General features: G+C 39.7%; 1 protein-coding gene across 3 annotated transcripts in view; it reads left to right on the top strand.

Moving 5' to 3' along the window:
- Positions 1-5,662: 5,662 nt before the first annotated feature.
- Positions 5,663-19,721, top strand: part of C6H1orf21 (chromosome 6 C1orf21 homolog) — a 41,861-nt gene continuing 27,802 nt past the window's right edge. The window contains exons 1-2 of one of the 3 annotated variants that reach the window (XM_053469771.1): positions 5,663-5,848; positions 14,039-14,121. The gene's annotated coding sequence lies outside the window, so the exon portion shown is untranslated. The remainder of the gene's footprint in view (positions 5,849-14,038; positions 14,122-19,721) is intronic. The other 2 variants (XM_053469770.1, XM_053469772.1) reach the window with 2 other exon arrangements.

The raw sequence follows: 19,721 nt of genomic DNA, 5'->3' as shown, positions 1-19,721 counted from the left end.
GCAGTCCTTAATGTGTAAAGCTAACAAACCTTAGCGGGATGTCATTTTATTCTTTGCCCTTTAGGTTTTATTGTATAAACAACACAGAAAGAAGCATTTTCTGTTTCTATGGCAAGAACCTATCGCGTCCTGTCTTTACATCACATGACAAATGTCCCAGGCAAATATATGAATGAGGGCACATTTAATCGGTTACAGAATTGTTTCTAGTAAGGGTTTGGGTATAATAGTACTAGGGGTGATGTTTCTAGTTAGTATTTATTGATTTATATTGTACAATTGCAAACAGGACATAACAATTAGAACTTCACATAACAATTTGGAGTTAATGAAACAAATGGTTATGAGGTCTCTATTAAAATGAGCTTATAATATGAAATTTAGCTATACAATTCCAAATTTCAGTAGATGGAACTGCACCTTTAATTTATTTTGTATAGCTGTTTCCAAAGCTATTGCATTACCCTATTACAGACTTTTTGAGTATATTTATTTTGAATGTAACAAAACTGATTTCAATGTGGACCGCTCCCTGTACAACAGCTAGACATTGGCTGCCCTCTAGTGTTCTGCTGAAAATGCGATAATATTGCCGATTTATAAAAAAAAGTGAAACCGCAAAGAGGTTGGAGGGTGAGCTTAAAGATGATATATTAATGGTACTGTACATTTTTACATACCGTTTGTTTCCAGTCCATATTATTATGCAATGACACCACGTATGAATTGTTTTAACCATTTGAAGGATGATGGTATTATAAATGAATTCATATTATTAATATAAGTTCCTTTAATAGACATCTCCTGGTGCCATCTCTACAGCCAGTCATTCATAGTTTTCCTCGGCTTGATGCATAAACGCATGATGCTCCTTGAGAGCACTGTCCCATATTCCAAAAGGTTTGGATGCTCGATGGTGAGAGCACTAATAATCCGCTTGATTATTTTGCTCCGCTTGATTATTTTGCTCCGCTTGATTATTTTGCTCCGCTTGATTATTTTTTGCACAGCTTATTGGCTGGTATAACTTAATAAACATTTAGGTTTGTGAAGCCAAGGCATTTGAATTCTTGTCAGTGTGTACAGACCATTCTGTTACAGGATGTACTTTTGGGGATCAACCTTCACACCTCCTGGAAGAATAATAAATTCCAAAAAAAAACTCCCTTATTTCTGTGCGCTTGTCCAGCTTGGAGGAAAGGAGACAGAAGATATAATAAAATATTATGAACATTTTATATAGCATATTCAGTCTGTTTCACAGGTTTCTGTGCTGTCAGTCAGCGAATCCACAAACCAGCATAATGCATTACAAAAGGAGTGTGTGCAATTACACGTGAATGCACACAATCCCCCTTTGCTGACAGATCAAGTTTATTTATTGAAGCCATGACGTCAGGAGGTATGTGGGAGACTAGTACTATAACATTTTTTCTCGTTGATATGAACTTCAGAGATAATGAAATTATTCACATTACATGCCCATGAAAAATGACAAAGCAAGTTAATTGCTTGAGTGTTTTCCAGATTTGTTGTTTTTTTTTAAGGGGACAGTGACACATAAAAAAAATTGCTAAGCAAAGCTTGAAGTGGCTCATTCTACAGATGCCCTAACATCTTTAGTTTTTCAAATTCCTACCCATCAACAGGTTACGGATAGAGGGAAACTTGAGCCTCCAGGAATTTTGACCCTATGCAATCAAATGTCTATCAACTGGTACATGTTTTATGCTTTATAGATTTTGTGCCAAGGAATTGTGCCGGACACACACCAGGACAGGCTCTGCCACACCGAGAGCCAAACACACGCACCAGAACAGGCTCTGCCACCCCGGCAGCCAAACACACGCACCAGGACAGGCTCTGGCACACCGACAGCCAAAGACACACACCAGGACAAGCTCTGCCACCCCAGCAGCCAAACACACACACACACCAGGACAGGCTGTGCCACGCCGACAGCCAAATACATACACCAGGACAGGCTCAGCAAAACCGACACCCAGACACACACCAGGACAGGCTCTGCCACACCAATAGCCAAACACACACACACACCAGGACAGGCTCTGCCACACCGACAGCCAAACACACACACCAGGACAGGCTCTGCCACACCAACAGCCAAACACACACCAGGACAGGCTCTGCCACATCGACAGCCAAACACACACACCAGGACAGGCTCTGCCACACCAATGGCCAAGCACACACACCAGGACAGGCTCTGCCACACTGACAGCCAAACACACACACACCAGGACAGGCTCTGCAAAACCGACACCCAGGCACACACCAGGACAGGCTCTGCCACACCAATAGTCAAACACACACACCAGGACAGGCTGTGCCACACTGACACCCAGGCACACACCAGGACAGGCTCTGCCACACCGACAGCCAAACACACATGCACCAGGACAGGTTCTGCCACACCGACAGCTAAAACGCACACACCAGGACAGGCTCTGCCACACCGACATACAAACACACACACACCAGGACAGGCTTTGCCACCCCAACAGCCAAACATACACACCAAGACAGGCTCTGCGACACCAACAGCCACACACATATACCAGGACAGGCTCTGCCACACCGACAGCCAAACACACGCACCAGAGGAGAGTCTAGGCTTGCTCCAAAAAATATATATACCGTATTTGTACAGCTGTCATTAGTCAGGAATTAAAGGCTTTAAACCAGGTAGAAATTAAAATAATACACTTACCTTTAGGAAAGGATGCAGTGCTATATCCTCTCTGTGGTCCAGTTTCGGCATCACTGATTGGTTACTGAAGGCAGCCTATCAATGGCAGGAAAGCACTCCCTTGGAAATCATTAGACCTCATGCTGAGGCAGCGCTGGAGTTCACTGGTGGTAACTACACCACGTGGGTATAGAGAAAAATCATTATGAGTAATAGATTCACGCTTGTCACATCTTATTCTCATCCATACTAATTGGTCATGCAATTCCATGCCAGTTTTATACGTTGCTTATAGGAGGAACTGACCAAACAAAGCACATTACAAAATTAAAAGTGTGCCAAGATAGGCATACGTGTTTCCAGCAGCTACATGTCAGAGCAAGACTACAAATAATTTGACAATTACAACATACACTGTTTATTCCAATTAAATAATTCCTGGTTTGGGGTTTATTTGTTGAAAGGGAATTTCCTCCATTTTTAAGTGACGTTATCAGAATAAAACTACGATTTTACAAACATTCTGCTGTTTTATTTTTATGACAGCTCTAGTTATTGCATAACATAATGTTTTCAAGCAGCTGCATGCTCTTCATTTGTATGTGTTCTAGCTCTTTCACCTTAGCCCAATTCATTAGACACACTCTGGCTCCTTATCCTGCAGCCTTATGATAAACAATAGAATGGTTCTGTCTTAAAAACCCAGCCAGACACCCTGATTAATGAAAGTTTATGGAGGATCATACTACAATCGCAGTGCCATAAAGAATTAACCCAAAATATCACTACTGGCAACAACCAGATCTGCAGATAAAGGAAATTTATTGGAACAGAATGAGATAAAACCAGATTTTTGTGAATGCTAACCTACATTACTGGATAAAACACTGTATTTTATGCTCATGGGGAAATATACTTTTTATGTGGCTTTTAAACTAGTGAACTGTAATAGGGTGCTAGTGAGGTGAAACGTCTCATCTCAGTGCATTAAAAGGACAGGTCAAGTCAATTATATTTTACATGACTGTACTTTTATACTAAATATTTAAGTTACGTGTGTGTTAACTGAGTATGCCTATAGAAAATGTATACTGTAGGTATCAGGGCTGGACTGGCAATCACTAGGTGGCCCAGGCACTTGAGGTGATGTAGGTGCGGCTGACAGCTGGGTATGAGCGGCCCCACACTACATACATTATACCCACATAGTGTGTGGCAGGGTATATCCAGCCGCTGGCTGCACGTTGCTGCCGTTGGGTGACTATTGGATGTCGATGGCCCAGTGTGCCAGATGGCCAGTCCAGGCCTGGCAGATATCTATTAAGATCGGAGCAGTAAAACATTTGTTTATATACGTTCCATGCTAAAAGAGCCATCTAATCACCATCTCTGCCACCCCTTGCTCGCTATTATTATTATTTATTTATTCAGCTCTAACATATTACGCAGAGCTGTACAATTTAAAGCTAAGGTATGCAGTCACCCCCCCCCCTTTCAGTGTGCCATTGGCAGGGCCATGTCCCAACAGAGTTCAAGTCTGATCTCTGGTGCTGGTGGAGAATGCATATGCTAAATAGACAATAAACACTGCTAGATTCACTGAAAGAAACGCTTATAGCTGGATGAGTCAGTGTTGCCCTGAACCCAACACCTGGCTTGGACTGGCTTTTAAAGCAAGCTCAAATGACTCATGTCTGGGCTTTTGGTTCCAGTGTCCAAGGCCTTTCAATCCGTTGCTGGTTACTCCGACTCAGCCTGTGCACTGCTTGGAGTCACGCTTGGCTTGAGCTGCCCATGGGCCATTTTGGCCACCTCTAGTTTCACAGAATTCTGAAAAAAACTATGCATTATGAAAGCCAACCCTGAAGAGCATTGGTTGATAAGACTCTTTGGGGCCCCTAGGCTTGTGCACACACAAAATAAATCCCCTTACAGATCAGGTGGGTGGGTTTTCTCCTGCTGCCACATGGTAGGACCTGCTGTGCTTGTACTATGGGCAAAAGGTCACCCCTGGCTACAGTAAACCCTCACAGTGTGGCTACTACTATGTGACCAGTGGCACTCCAGCTGTCAGATTATCCACACCTCATGTCTCTGATGGATACTGCTGAGTGTCCCCCCAAATTCATCTAACTTTATTTTATAGACTCCCAGTTTAGTAGATAGATCTTTACTTTTTCACACAGTGAATCCTGACCCACCCTCAGTTTATTTAATAAGTTCTCGCTGTATGCTTAGCACAGCAGTCTTGCAGACTTTAACTCTTTCCCTGTGAAATCCCTTCTCCACTTTAACTCTTTCCCTGTGAAATCCCTTCTTCCTCACTGGCATACCCGGGAAGGGTTTTTGCCCTAATCTCAGGGTACAAGGGCAGATTCTCAGGGTCATACAGTCTGGAGTTGACTCCTTTCTATTCTACACTGCCAAGATTATATCTAAGACTCCTAGTTAGTGCTTTTGATACCAGTATGTTATGGTTGATATCCCTGCTTAAATGCACTCAATTAAGTGTATCTTTACATAATGACAAGTCAAGTTTCCATGAGAATTTGTGTAACACAATTGGGCGAGTCACTACATAGAATCGTCATGATGGACTATTAAAGGGTTAATTTTTCAAGCGCCTCAGGGTCACCTTATGTAGTAAGTTTCCAGGTATGCTCACTGGTTACCCAAATCTGCTTAACACAGCCATCTACCTGCTTTCCCTAAAGGCAGATGTTATCGTTGCTTTATGTCGCTGCTTAACTTTAGCTGTAAACCAGAGCTGCAGATCTCCAGCTCTCAGGGTTAAGAAGCTTGTGTCACAGCTGTGTTTCTGCCTTGCATTAGGAAGGCCTGCTAGAAAGACTGTCTAAATGAGTAGCTGTCTCTCCCTTACCCCTCCCATTCCCTCCCTGTCTCCCCCCTTCTCACCCCCCCTTCTCCTAATCTTTTTTTTTTTTTTTTTTCCCTCCTCTCTCTCTCTCCTGTCTCTGCTTTTTCCTGCTGAGCGGCTGCAAAAGGAGCTTTTACACTTGTGTTGCCCTAAACGTCTGTTCATCCCAACGTCACGGCTTCCCTTTTATATTCCACCTCCCGGCGCTGCCTTTGGGAGTAAAAAGCCTCTAACATTAAACATAGCAGCATCGCTGAAAGGTAGGGGAGGCAACGCTATTGTCACTGTCAGTGCTGGTGTTGGGGTAAAGGGGCTTCCAATTGTGGTGATTTCAATTGCGGTGATTTCAATTGTACGCTGTTTCTATTTAACGTGGCTTCTGGAATACATGTATATAAGGCCTGCAGACAGACAGACAGACAGACTGGCTTCCTTAGATTTCCTCGCTGTGTCTATTTATAGCCCTCTGCTAATCAGTATTTTTGTAAACTGAATATATCGCCCAGATGCATAAACCCCATCATCACCTTAAGTGTCAACGTTTCTTACCTTGTCGTCTGTGCCTCTGATTGATGAATATGAAATAGCTGCTGTTACGTTGTGTTGGCACTTTGAGAAATATGTTACGAAATCTTGCGTTTGTTATTATTATTTTTTTACACACCCCAAGTTTGTCGTTACTATTGTATCTTTAACCATGGGTTTTATTTTTGCATTGTTTAAAAATAAATAAAATATATATATTAAAAAAATCATTTGCAACTTCCGATTAGAAAGCTTCCAGATTAATTGATTATTAACCTAATTAAGAACAGCCTTTTGTTCTTGCTTTGCTATAATTGTTTTGGACGCTATGGCAAATCAGACGTTACTTTTTTCATAGTAAGATGTCTGGGAACAAATAACTGAATTAATGGATTTTATGACGGCTCCAATATAAAGTTATCGCATGTTTACTGGACAGGCTATGGTATGGACCCTGGTTTATGACTTTTCCTGATATCTTAGATTATAACCTCCAATTTATTTGCATGCTATAAGGGCTCCCGTCATCTGTGAAACCATTTATATTAATGCTGGAATTTCCTGTAGAAGATATAAATACTGTGTGTCTGCCAGACAAACTATTTAAATAAGTCTCAGTTGGCTCTATTACTTATATCAAGACTAATTTAAAATGTGACAATTGATTTTTGGTTTTTAGGTTTTCTGGGTAACTTGCTATGAACGGTGATAGAATGAAACTAGGAAATCTCAAAAAAATGTGTGTTTCTGGGTAAAGTAAACAGTATTAATGTAGAGTTGTCACTATTGTTTTGGAATTCTGTATTTGCAAATAGATGTGTGTATATATATATATATATATATTTTTAATTATAGGTTTGTCAGGCAATACGTGATGATCTTTAAATTATTCCCTGCAAGTGGACTTTGGTTGTCTTTGTGTGTGGGACGTGAATGATGGCAGGAGGGATTATACAGAAGGAGCAGAAGAAGAGTATAGACTAAACATGTAGCCTGCTTCGGTACATAATAGCATGATATAAACTCAAGTGCTCTCCTACGCACTGTTACATTGTAGGAGGGTTAAGTTCCCCAATCGTGTGTCTTGTTAGCTGTCAGATTAAAACTCCTGCGTATATATCTGGGTCACAGAGCAATTTTCTTGCCTGTTTTAAGGCCTCAAAACACCATCATTACTAGTGTTGGGAATTTGTTTCTCCAGGGACTAATATCCACTCCATGTTATTTCTACTGGGAAGATGTTTCAGAATAGAAGTCTTTCTCTTCTATTTTAGTCCTACCAGTTTCATATCATAGCCTCTTGACTGATGAAGCACAAGAGATAATGTTTCTTTTTTCAATCTAATTGTCTGCGTAATTTGAAGCATTCTCCTTCTACGCTGCATTACGGTACATATCATGGACATATAACATATCGTCATTACATAATGACAATAAAATCGACTTCCTTGGTGCTTTGTTCTTTGAAATGAAAATAGACACATTTTGTTTACAGACTACATGTCTGCAAATCACTTGTGGCACCATTCAAAATATGGCAGACATTGTTGCAGATGAGTGGAGAAGACAGTTGTAACTTTTGGGTGTTGCCAGGAAAGTTGTCTTTTCATCTCCTGTACTTCACTATACGTTACAAAAGCCCAACTTCATTCAGCTTCTGCTGCAGAAAGAGCTTGGCTGGCCCTGTATAATGTATACTGATCAGCCATAACATTATGATCCCACTTTTGCCCCCAGAAAACAGACTCCACTAGATTCTTTATGTCCTGTAGGTTGCGAGGTGGGGCCTCCATGGATGCATCCTGGTGCCATGTGTTCTCCAGGTAAACAACGCACACGCACCCCGCCATCCACGTGATGTAAAAGAAAATGTGATTCATCAGATCAGGCTACCTTTTCCCATTGCTCAGTGGTCTAGTTCTAATGCTCATGTGCTCATTGAAGGCACTTTCAGCAGTGGACAGAGGTCAGCATGGGCACCCTGACTGGTCTGCAGACTCATACGCAACAAATTACAATGCACTGTGTGTTCTGACATCAGAACCGGCATCAACTGTTTCAGAAACTTGAGCTACAGAAGCTCATCTGCTGGATTTGAATACACGGGCCAGCCTTCGCCCCCCCCACATGGATCAATGAGCCTTGGCCGCCCATGACCCTGTCACCGATTCACCGCTTTTCCTTCCTTGGACCACTTTTGATAGGTACTGACCACTGCGGCCCGGGAACATCCCACAAAAGCTGCAGTTTTGGAGATGCTCTGACACAGTTGTCTAGGCATCACGATTTTGCCCTTGTCAAAGTCGCTCAGATGCTTACGCTTGCCCATTTTTCCTGCTTCTAACAGATCAATTTTGAGATGTTCATTTGCTGTCTAATGTATTCCACCAACTGACAGGTGCCACCATAACAAGATTACCAGTGTTATTCACTTCACCTGTCAGTGGTCATAATCTTATGGCTGAATGGTGATTGGTTAAATCAGGAGACTTTTCTGAATTATGTGTTATAGAGGGACAGTTCACCCCAGCCCTCCTTACTGGGTGAACTTGCTTGTGTTGGCCCTTCATAATAAATAATGAAGCCCTGCATGCTTGAGATTATTATCCTGTTGTACTACATTATTAATTTAGTAGCATCTTTCATATGTTCTAAAGCTAAACAAAATTGTACTAATGTTTAGATCCATCTTCTCTAGAGATCTCGATTACATTTAGCAGGTTTTTCACTGGAAGTAACAAGTTCAAGGTGGAATCATCAAGGACATGACTTGGCTGTCTTTGAGCAACTTGCTCAGTTCCTGTTCAGTGGTTCATCTTGAGTGCACATGAGCTGCCCCTATTATGTTACTTGGTAGACAACATGATGTTTGGTGGGCAGAACCCAGAGGGAATCTTAAAACGTTATATTTCTTTATAGGTGAAAATTGAATTCCAAACTACATTTATCCTCGAACTGTGAATAATATTATTTAATTTAGAGGATACTAACAGAGAAAAGGGACTTACTGATTAGTGAACTTTGAACGGAATGTTCAAAAGGTCACGAGAACTAGTATGAGTCCGTATCACAAGAGTTTTTTTAAAAGCTCTAAGTTTTACCCTAAAGGCAAGTAGGTAATTTTGAAACCTTCACTTAACATTGTGTGTTAATCCCCCAGTTTAGCAGCAACTAAAGAAATGGAAAATGTGCTGAAAACATGAGTGTTTGTCAGTTCACCATTTACCAAGGAGCTCCTGGCTTTCGCTAGCTGATGAGGATTTAGTTCCTGTGGGCTAATTTCATGAGCACCGTGGGCAGAAACGCAACATACTTCTGTTGTGTGGCACTTGCAAGGTTCTGAGGTACTGAGGCACCCTGGTGTGTTTATTGTGTGAGGAGGACCAAGCAAGGACCTTTGGAAAGTAGCTTGAGATGAAACTATTAATTTCAGAACTATTCTTGAGATACCTCGGCCACATGTAAAAATACCCACAATTACACCTGATTATACTGTATATGATGCTAGGCCAATTTCATTACCAGTTGACAGTGATATTTATTGGCTTTGGCCAGCCATGCCAAAAACGGTTGCTCCAAGGTAGCTATTCTGCCTCATACTGGGGGACAGATCACCCTATTGGGCAATCAGGCTCCCTGACGCAATGCTGCTCAATGGGCCAGTTACAAGAGAGATCACTGATCTGCCCAACAAGCCCATTTATGGAGAATTGATCTTAGTCTCCAGAGTATGCTGTACCGGCATCGCGTGTCCTTTTGAGGTGCTCATGTTCTGAAGCTCAGTGTAGAGGATGGCCTCCATGAAGGTAGTTTTCTGGGGATGACTAGGACAGTGCCCAACCATACTAGAACTCTGCCTGGAGCCTGTATTGGCTATAGTACACTGAACCTTTAAAATAAATGTAAAGCACTTTTTCCCTGTTTCTTGGTAAGGGAAACCTCTTCTTGTGTGGTATCTTATCACCTTCTCATATTGTGGTAACAGCTTCTAGTATTTTGATGTGTGAAGCTGTTTCTGTTCCTGTCTATATTTATACCAGCACGTGCTGTCTACATCAGTACTTTTTGCTGCACAATGACCTAGTACTTAAATCAATAGAGATAATGGAATCGCTAACAAAAGCAACATGAACTCATTCACACATACTGTAGTTTTGGAACAGCTTGTCCCTGGTGCGGTAATGTTTAGTTTTCATGCATGTTCACTTGATATTTATTGCTGAAATGCATATATACATGGGAAGGCTTTCAACAATATTTTTTGGAGTGTTTCGGTGGGAATTTTTGCCAGTAGAGCATTTGTGAGGTCAGGCACTGGTGTTTGATGAGAAGGCCTAGCTTGCAATCTCCATTCCAGTTCATCCCAAAGGTGTTTGATGGGGTTGAGGTCAGGGCTCTGTGTGGGCCAGTCAAGTTCTTCCAAACCAAACGCATCCAACCATGTCTTCATGGACCTGCTTTGATCACTGTGAAGCAGTCATGCTGGAATAGAAAAGGGCCTTTCCCAAACTGTCCCCACAAAGTCAGAAACATAGCATTGTTTTACACTATCTCAGTGGAGTGGCAGATAGGTTACATTTGCTCAATCTATTTGATGTATATGCTTATGTGAATTCCCCTCCCCCGAATATTCATATTGTATTAACATATTGTTTGTATAGCAGATTTATCTAATGACTTCTAGAGTGACCATTCAGGGAAATAGTTGCTATAGGGCTCCCCCTGACTGCCAACACCTAGATAGGAAGATGGGTTTAAGGTCAGATTTACAACAAATAGAACTTTGTATAGATTATGGACATGGAATACATGGAGTGTGCACGATTTTACAGGGTGTGACCAGTGTGACTTTTTTTTTGTTTATATTAATCCGTTTCTCTCAATCTCATTGACTTAATATAGATTGTGTTAACTTGGGTAGTAAGTGCATTGCATACATATTACCCTGCCAGCTCCTTATAGGAGGTATAAAAATGAATTAGTCGAAGGAATCGAACATACACAGACAGACACACACACAGTCATGGCACTAACGTAGCCAGACACACACTCACACACACAAAGTCATGGCAAAAAAAATAATTCTGAGAACCCCATAATGTCTCCATGACATCTTAAGGGGTATCTGCTAGTTCCTAGATCCTTGAGGTCTATCATTATGAAACTTCAACTCCAGTAAGTTACCCCTGAAAAAGAGCTGACTTGGGTCTACATAATACACTGCTGAATTGATGATGACCTTCTGTGCATTCTGCAATACCACCTTGGTCCTAACCTTGCCACGCTAAGCTCTCCATAATGCTTAGTAAAGGGATCTGGATTATTCAACTTCACTGAAAACTCTCGATCTGGTAAATACACATTGTAGAGCTGAGGTCATCCCCCAAGAGCTTCTGTATACGAGTGGACACCCATACAAATTTCATACATCTACATAACGTTAAACGTGTTTTGGTTGCTCTATAGAACCATATGACTAGAAGTAACTCTTCTGCCACTTCTCTTCCAAGCTGTCAGTGCTTTATGCCCCCCGTGCGCAGGGCATATTTGAAATATAGACTAACATTGCATGTACTCCGTCCACAGGTTGTATATGGTGCTTTAAATGTACAGGAATTGACCGGCTCTTAAAATGAAAAATGTTTCTGATTATAAGAGGGTTGTTTAACGTCTCTATACGCTGGACTAAATTATTCATTGATATTGAGTTGTGTGTGGAGTTAACTGCTGGGCGCAGATGCCGTTCTTGAAATGTAGGTCAGAAAATTCAGCTCGGTTAATATTTGTCCGTTGTTGAATTGTTTTAATGGATTGTTCAACAGCAAGACGTTAAGATAGAAAAAAACATGGCTTTTGTTTTGTCAAAGCAAAAGCTGTTTTCTAAATTGACTTAAATAGTGTGGGATTATTTTGCTAATATCATTTTAGAGGATAATTGTTAATTGCGTATTACTGAGCAGGATTAAGAATGTCTTCATTAAATCACAGCGTGAATGACAAACAGCTAATATTGTGATTAATCTGGATGTTGTATAGTTAACAGAAGTAATGATATGCTTTATACAAATGCAAAATCTATATTTTCATAAAAGTGGCAGGGTGGCCACATTTTAGTTTTTCGGACTCGGGCACAGGGGATGTGACTTCAATGGACGTGGTTTTAGTGATTTCCGTTTTGCTTTACAAGTACGTGGGTTATTGGCACATTGCATACATTTTAACTTGTTAAATTTTTGCAAAAATATTATTTAAATAACCATAGTCAGGGGTGAAAAAATATAGAGTTGATGACAGATGCACTAAAGGTCAAGGAAAAGATTTGTCCACAAAGTTTTAGATAAAAAGTCACAAGTCATGCACGGCAGTAAAATGAGCTGCGTCTCGCTGGTTTTTTGTGTTTTTCTGGTCCTTGGACGATACAGATAAGTCTAGTGTATGTTTTTACATATGCTGTATACTTTTGAGCATCATATCCATCATGCTAGGGATGTAGGGTCCATGCATGCAGTGGTAGTGTTGACCACTTGCTCCATCTTTCACTCTGTAGCTACTAGGCTGCCACTCAACCTGAGTACTTCTGGATCCAAGCAGACGGCCAAGCCAAACATTGTGGGGAGGGGGGTAGATCATGTTTGAGCAGATTTGTGCCATTAGTTGACACCACACTTATGTCGCTAAGATGGACTTACCCTCTGAATTCCATAAGTCCTTCCGTGTGCTTGTGAAGATGTGAAAGGACCATGTCACCAACTGAAAGGAGGCATTGTAGTTCACTCAGGTCTGCAACAGCTATTCAATGGATAAACTATTGTGTGTTATTGCATTTTAGTATCAGAGAAAACTTACAGATCTAATAATTACCAGGAAAGTATAAACACGTCTGGCATATAGTTATATTTTTGAAGCATTGTCAGTTTATCAAGTTATTATGTATGTACTGTCCTACCGTGTTTACTGGTCCTCACCGAGTTGTCATAGACAAATTCATGCTTCATATCAGTCTGGTTGTCATAGCAGTGAAAGCTATAATAGGTCTTTCAAGATGTTTATTGTGCATTTATCCAATGCTGCCATTGAGTCTCGCGTTATATACATGCAACCAGATACTAGAGTAGACTCTAAGATAGACACATTAAATGCATACATTCGTGGAGAGCATGTACGCCTATCCATCCATTAAGCAGACTGACTCACATATAACAGTACAGTATTGTTTTGCAGACAATTCTACTAGGTTACATTTTACACACACACACACACACACACGTTCTATATGTAATACTACAGCAATAAGGAGGTAAACTACTCACTACAACGTATCACAAATTACTCAGAAAAGGTTCAACACATTTCTGTGTGATTTGAAAAGTATATGAGTATTTATGAACACGTTTTATATAAAATCTTGACCTGGCGCACCTTCCAACATTTCATGTCGCCATAGAGCGGCACTTATTTCAGAGTAAGTGGTCAACGATGTGACCAGTAGCGGGACTGCAACAGGAATGTTTCTGAGATCCCATGGTCTATATATATATATTTAATTTGTGAAAATATTTCATGCTGATTGCATACACATTATTGTGACTTTTGGGGGTATACAACACTTTCATACACTTATACCCATCGAGCATCTTTCATGTCCATGTAAAGGGGAGGTGCAAAGAGAAGAAAGAGGGACTATCCCTCCTAAACATAGAGTAGAACAGTAGAGGGATTCATGGGTCTGTTAACTATCCATGATATGCGAGCATTTAAATATACAATGGTAGAACTACCTTGGACAGTGTATTGCAGTTAATAAATATAGCTTTATTCTTTCCTGATGCATCAAGTTGAGTAATACTACAAATGAGTGATACAACTCTTAATACGCAACTTCACATATATGTGTGTTAACATCACGTTTTTATTTTGTATTACAGTTAACAGATCTGCATTTTGACACCCCCATCAGATGTCCTCTCAGGCTTGACCCTGCTCTGGACTGGACATCTTCTAACATCAGGTATATGAAACAGATTTCAGCCATATCTTTCTTGAATTTTTGGGAGCACTCTCTTTGATTGTGTCCTAGTAGACCATGTATCTATTCGCTAGAATCTGGCATATGGTAAAACTGCCACTGCTTTCACTTACTATAGCCCCCACGCATAGGAGGTGTGACAAGAAAGACATTGCCCCCTGAAGGTGTAGGCATGGTCAACCACCTTACCCAAATAACCACCTTCAGTTGCTAGCTTGCAAATTCCAGGGACTGTTGGGAGGTACCCAGATATAGTTTAGTGGTATAGTAACATGCATTACCTATTTATAAACTTTAAATGTTGGACTGACTTTTATATGTATTGAAGGCGAAAAAAAACTAAGTTATTTTCAGTTACTTTAAACATTCTGTTGCAGGACATATTTTTTTTTTAACCGATATAAAATTGTAAAGATATCTATTTAAGGGACAACTTTTTTGTATATTAGTTCCAAACCTTGGACATGGGCATTAAAAATGCTGTCTTTGTATCCAAGGGTTACAATGAACTTGAGGTCTTCTTCATGTTGCAAAATTCATCTCCATTTTTTAAAGACGCAGGCTGGGTTCCAAAAAATAATTGAGCGTTAGTAACTCGGATTTTACAGTTCAATCTGCATTTGTGAGTTAAAGGTATTTGGGCTACACTCTTGAGTTTTAGGCTCAGTGATCAAGGTAACTTTATCCCGAGACCTTCCTTATTACGCCACTATTATCAGAAATGGTGCTTCAACATTCTTATCTGTTCATCTTACTGGGGGTATCTTTCTTCCGCTGATTTGCATGATAATTGATAATGGTACTCTTATAGCCTACTGATTGGGTAAATCATGTTGTTTTACAAAATTTGTACAACCAAAATCCACTTTACCGCAAAGCGTTTTTCAGAGGTAGACTACTCCATAAAACACTGGTATCTCCAAAACTATTACATGTTTTAAACTAGGGACACAAAGTCTAAAATGTTAATTTACTGGTAGACCTATAATAGTTTAGGCTGTTGACTCAAGAGGTCACTCTGGTGTATTATTAAGTCCAGGAATCTTGCTGTTTATTTTAGTATCAGTTTGTTAAGTCTTGGAAATCTGTTAAACTAATTTCCTATATTTCAATTTTGAGTGCGACAGTCTTCGTTCAGATTCCTGGTAAGGTTCAAGGGCTTTTAGCTGTAGATTCTGTGTCGGATCCTTTGCTTCATGTCATCTTTTTTGTTTAGGCAAAGAGGATTGAAAACATATGTTTGAAAAAGCTATCCTACGATTAATGCGAGACTTTGCGTATGAAGTGGTTGAGAGTTACCTGGAAACTGATTGAAGAACTAGCGATACATTAATAAATACTGTATATACGATTCTTGTATGTCAATTAATCAAAACCTCTTCTACGATGTATTATTACATATGTATGTATGCCAATAAATCACAAAGATATTCCAGGAAAACCTGAGTGACAGAACTCAAGCTCCACAGCTGTTAAATACCGAGCTCCCTCTTTGTTATAGTTTTCCAAAGAGCTTTTCCAAATTAAGGTAAGATCTCTGCCCTCAAACTGAACAAACTCCAAAAACGCAGAAGGGCTTTTAAACTGAAGAGGCGTAACTACTGTGTCCGTTGTAAATGTGTGGTTGTCATGCTATAGAGAGCAATGTGTATGCTTAGAAACATTTTAATCAAGTGAAAGTGACTTGGTTATTAAGGAGAACATTGATAGTTTGGGCCATCCTAAACGCAGCTTGGAAATACAGCACCATTGTGATTCAGGTTACAGTCTTAGAAGCACAGCGTGTCCTATAGAGAAGTCCTCATAAAGTGCATTTTCCAAAGGCCTCAATGCATGTTTTAAGAACATCGACCTTATGCTAGCACTCGGCTATGTTTAGTAAAGCTGTCCCAGGTTTGATGGATCAGTCAAGTTACGATTCACTGTGATTCAGTAATACGATGGTCTTAGGAACACAGGAAGTCTTCATGTTAAAGGGATGGTCTGATGTCTTAATTCTTCCTCCATGATTCAACATTACTTGAAGCTGTCATTCAGTGGCAGGGAAGTACTTACATTGAAATTACACATGCGTATTGGGTTTAAAGTACATTATGTGCAGAGCGATCCATCCCAAGGAGAATTCATCTCCTACAATTCATTTGGGGCGAGGGGATGGGGAAAAGGGTAAGTGCGTTTGGGGGATCTCTGTAGAAAAGGGACCACGCAGCTTTGTATATGCATTGAAGTGTATATAATGCCTGGAGTATCCCTTTAAATGTGGAGTACTTGGGGGGCCTTGACATATGAATCTTTCGTTTCAATGAATATATATAATTTCTTTTTTTTTTTTTTTTTTTATTAATCTTTCATTCCATAGAAATTGATGAGAAAAAAAAGACATTTCAGGGTCATAATGACCAGTGATTTGTATTAGAAAAACATGGGCGTTTTATTGCAGTTTATTCTAAAATGTAAATCCAAAATGTTTTCATCTTTTCCATTTCACAATTAAGGTGCATAGACGAGGAAAAAAAACAACCAATTACGCATATGAACAGAAAAAATTCTGGACTTAACTCTTAGTAATGTCTTGATAACATCTTTCGCAAGGAGTGTAGTATTTACAGACACGCCTGTTTCTAGTCTAAAGTGTATATTGTTAACTTCTTGAAATGAAACCATGTTTTTCATGTAGCAGACCAAAGTCTGATTACCTTACCTTTCACTTAAATAATCACACCCTTTATCTATCTGTCCTGAACAAGACTTAAACCAATAGCATACCGAGATGTCTGAGTGTTATTCAGTGGAATTTGAGCCCCAAGGACTTTTACAAGTGCCAACAAGAAAAGCGTCTATTACAAGTTCATATCAATTTTTTTTTTGTGTGTGTGTTTTTTTTCCAATAAATGTTGTCGGTGTGTATTTACTCTTCAACAAAAAGGGGAAATACCCCCCCCAAAAAAAAACCTGTCCACAACACCAATTACTGAGGGTTTTGTTTCTATTTTGTGTTTGCTTTTAGTTTTATGATCTTTTCATATTTATGTGGAAAAAGTATGAAGCCGTTTACGTTCATCCCTTGATATATTAGAAACTCTTGGGAGACAGGACCCACGCAGACATATTATGATTTATATTTTGTTAAAAGCTAAAATGTTTTGGTTTGTTTTAAATATTAAATATATATATAGACCATTTAAATCCTAGATTTCCAAGTCTGTGTTTTTGGCTGCGTTCTGGAGATATAGTAGGCTATTACTGCCAACCACATCCGGCATGAAGTTTGCATGAGACAGAGTAGCTTATCTGGATATAGCTTTCTGGATTTTTAGGGGTCCTACGAAAGGGAGCATGTCTGGAGGGGGAGTAATAATAAAGTAGGATAAAGTCATCGTTTCCTCAACAAAGTCCATGGTAGGGCTGTAACTTCCATAGGGCAAGTGCGACTTCTTTCCTCCCCTTTCTAGTTTTACCGATTTGAGGAGAAATTAACAAGATGTCTTTGTAGGCATGATCTTGCACAATGTTAGTCCCTACGATCAAGTGCCATTGTGCACGAAAAGTCCTAGGTTTTTCACCAGCGTTGTTTGGACCCTTTTGGATATCTGCCATGGATTATTTTATTCTGGTTTTCTACAGTAAAAGATTGTTGTATGCCACATTATTTCAGGTGACCCAGCTTTCGATTTTCTTCTTGGATAGTCTTTAACCTATCACTATATTGATTGTGAGCTCCTGATACTGGCTTGTACCGTTCTGGAGTTGAATGCGTATTTACAGCGTTGGTTGCATGAAGAACCTCCTTGATTCTTTGTACTTTGTGGGTCCGACTTCTGACCTTTCGCCAGATGCCAAGATGCCTAATTCCTTTTGTGGTCCATGGTCATATCTAAGATTTGGTACGTGAACAGGAGCATACCTTTTCTGCCCTAAAGTAGTCCATCTGCCTGTTTAGTGACTGCAGACTCCCCATTTTTATTCTGGAGTCACAAAACCGTTTTGCCTACTAGTAAAATAGGAGGAACTGATCATCGAATTTCAATAGCCTTAAAGTAATCATTTCTGTTCCACCTGTTCAATCTTAGGTCTTGTGTCAAACTAGCATTTGGAATCTGTGCCAAGCTGTTTGAGCTCCTCCCCATTGGCCCTTGTGTAAAAATAGCATATTAAATTCTCCTTTTAAACACAAGTCAAATATATAATTCAAATGGGCTGTACAGATTAAATATAAAGTTATTGAATCGTGCCTATAAAGGGCAGCAGTATCTAGAAAAATATTTATAGGCAAGCTTAGTTTTTAAAGTGATCTCCCGGTTATATTTTTAAGATAGTTACAGTAATATCCTCCTGTAGCGTCTTCAACTATGTAATGAAAGTATATATATATATATATATATATATATATATATATATATATATATATATATATATAGGATCTATATATACCTATTTGTATATCCTGTAGAGTCGCCAAGATCTGAATGACAAATGTTTCAGCTAAATGGTGCTTTATTATTTCTGTGTTGGCTTCTGCACATGGACACGTGTTAATATTGTTAATATATTCTTCCATTCTCCTCTATAGTCAGTGTTCAGAACTGAACCTTGTTGCCAATGTGATGCTAGCCTGATGCATGAGCTAATGTGCCATCAAATAAAAAGGGATGGGGAAGCCGGTGTGACTGTATAGTTCTTCTGAGATAACCGTGTTGTGACAAAGTGACATACTTTTGATGTCATTAGGAGGGTGGCTAGCGCACAGGTGGCAAACAAGAAAGGCGCTTTCCTTTTAAACGCTGCTTAAATATGTTGGTTTCTCTTAGCTTTCTGTTTCATTTTTGTTGTTGTTATCACTTTTGCTGCATGTTTATAAAAATGTACTCCATGGCTTTACATAAATGAACTGGAGATGAAGTCTGATTTGGTTCATTGCGCTCTGAAATGTTGTTGTTTGAACTCGGCACATCAACAGGTCTTACCCTTCCGCTGTTAGCTTGCTCTGCTGCCAAATGCTACATTTATGAAAATTATGAAATCAGAAGTGACATTGCCTACAGGTAGCTGTCTATATTTATACACAATCTTAAAAGGGAGCTTCTACTTATATACACTAACGTAGTGTTGCGCTAAGGATTAATGGGTTTTAGTCTGTTTTTTGCAGATAATGTCCTTTATCTGTAGATGTCGTCATTGTAGGTAACCATATGATATATTGGTGACATTTTCTACGCAAACACTGATTATGACTATGCTAGTCGTTCTGGGTAATTATCGCCATGCAGTGTGATAATGATATAGTGTATTTGACTACTTAATTGGGGATAACCATCAAAATAGGTCTGTACTATGTGGCTGCCAAACCATTAAGTCGAATTCATTATTTTTTTAAAAGGGAGAAATCACATTTTTGAAAGCTGAGTTGGTATTTATACCCCTTTTAATGATTTTTAAATGGGAACTCCTATGAAACATTCTACATGAGCATTATATACATTGCTATATCCTGCATACGGTAATACAAGTTTTGCCCAGAAAGAAACTTTGTTTTATCCCATTTTGTTCCCATAAACTTCCTTTTAGCTGCAGACCTGGAGGCT

The sequence above is a fragment of the Spea bombifrons genome, chromosome 6, assembly GCF_027358695.1.
Source record: "Spea bombifrons isolate aSpeBom1 chromosome 6, aSpeBom1.2.pri, whole genome shotgun sequence".
NCBI classification, from domain to species: Eukaryota; Metazoa; Chordata; class Amphibia; order Anura; family Pelobatidae; genus Spea; species Spea bombifrons.
This window is presented reverse-complemented; position numbering and strand designations above follow the sequence as displayed.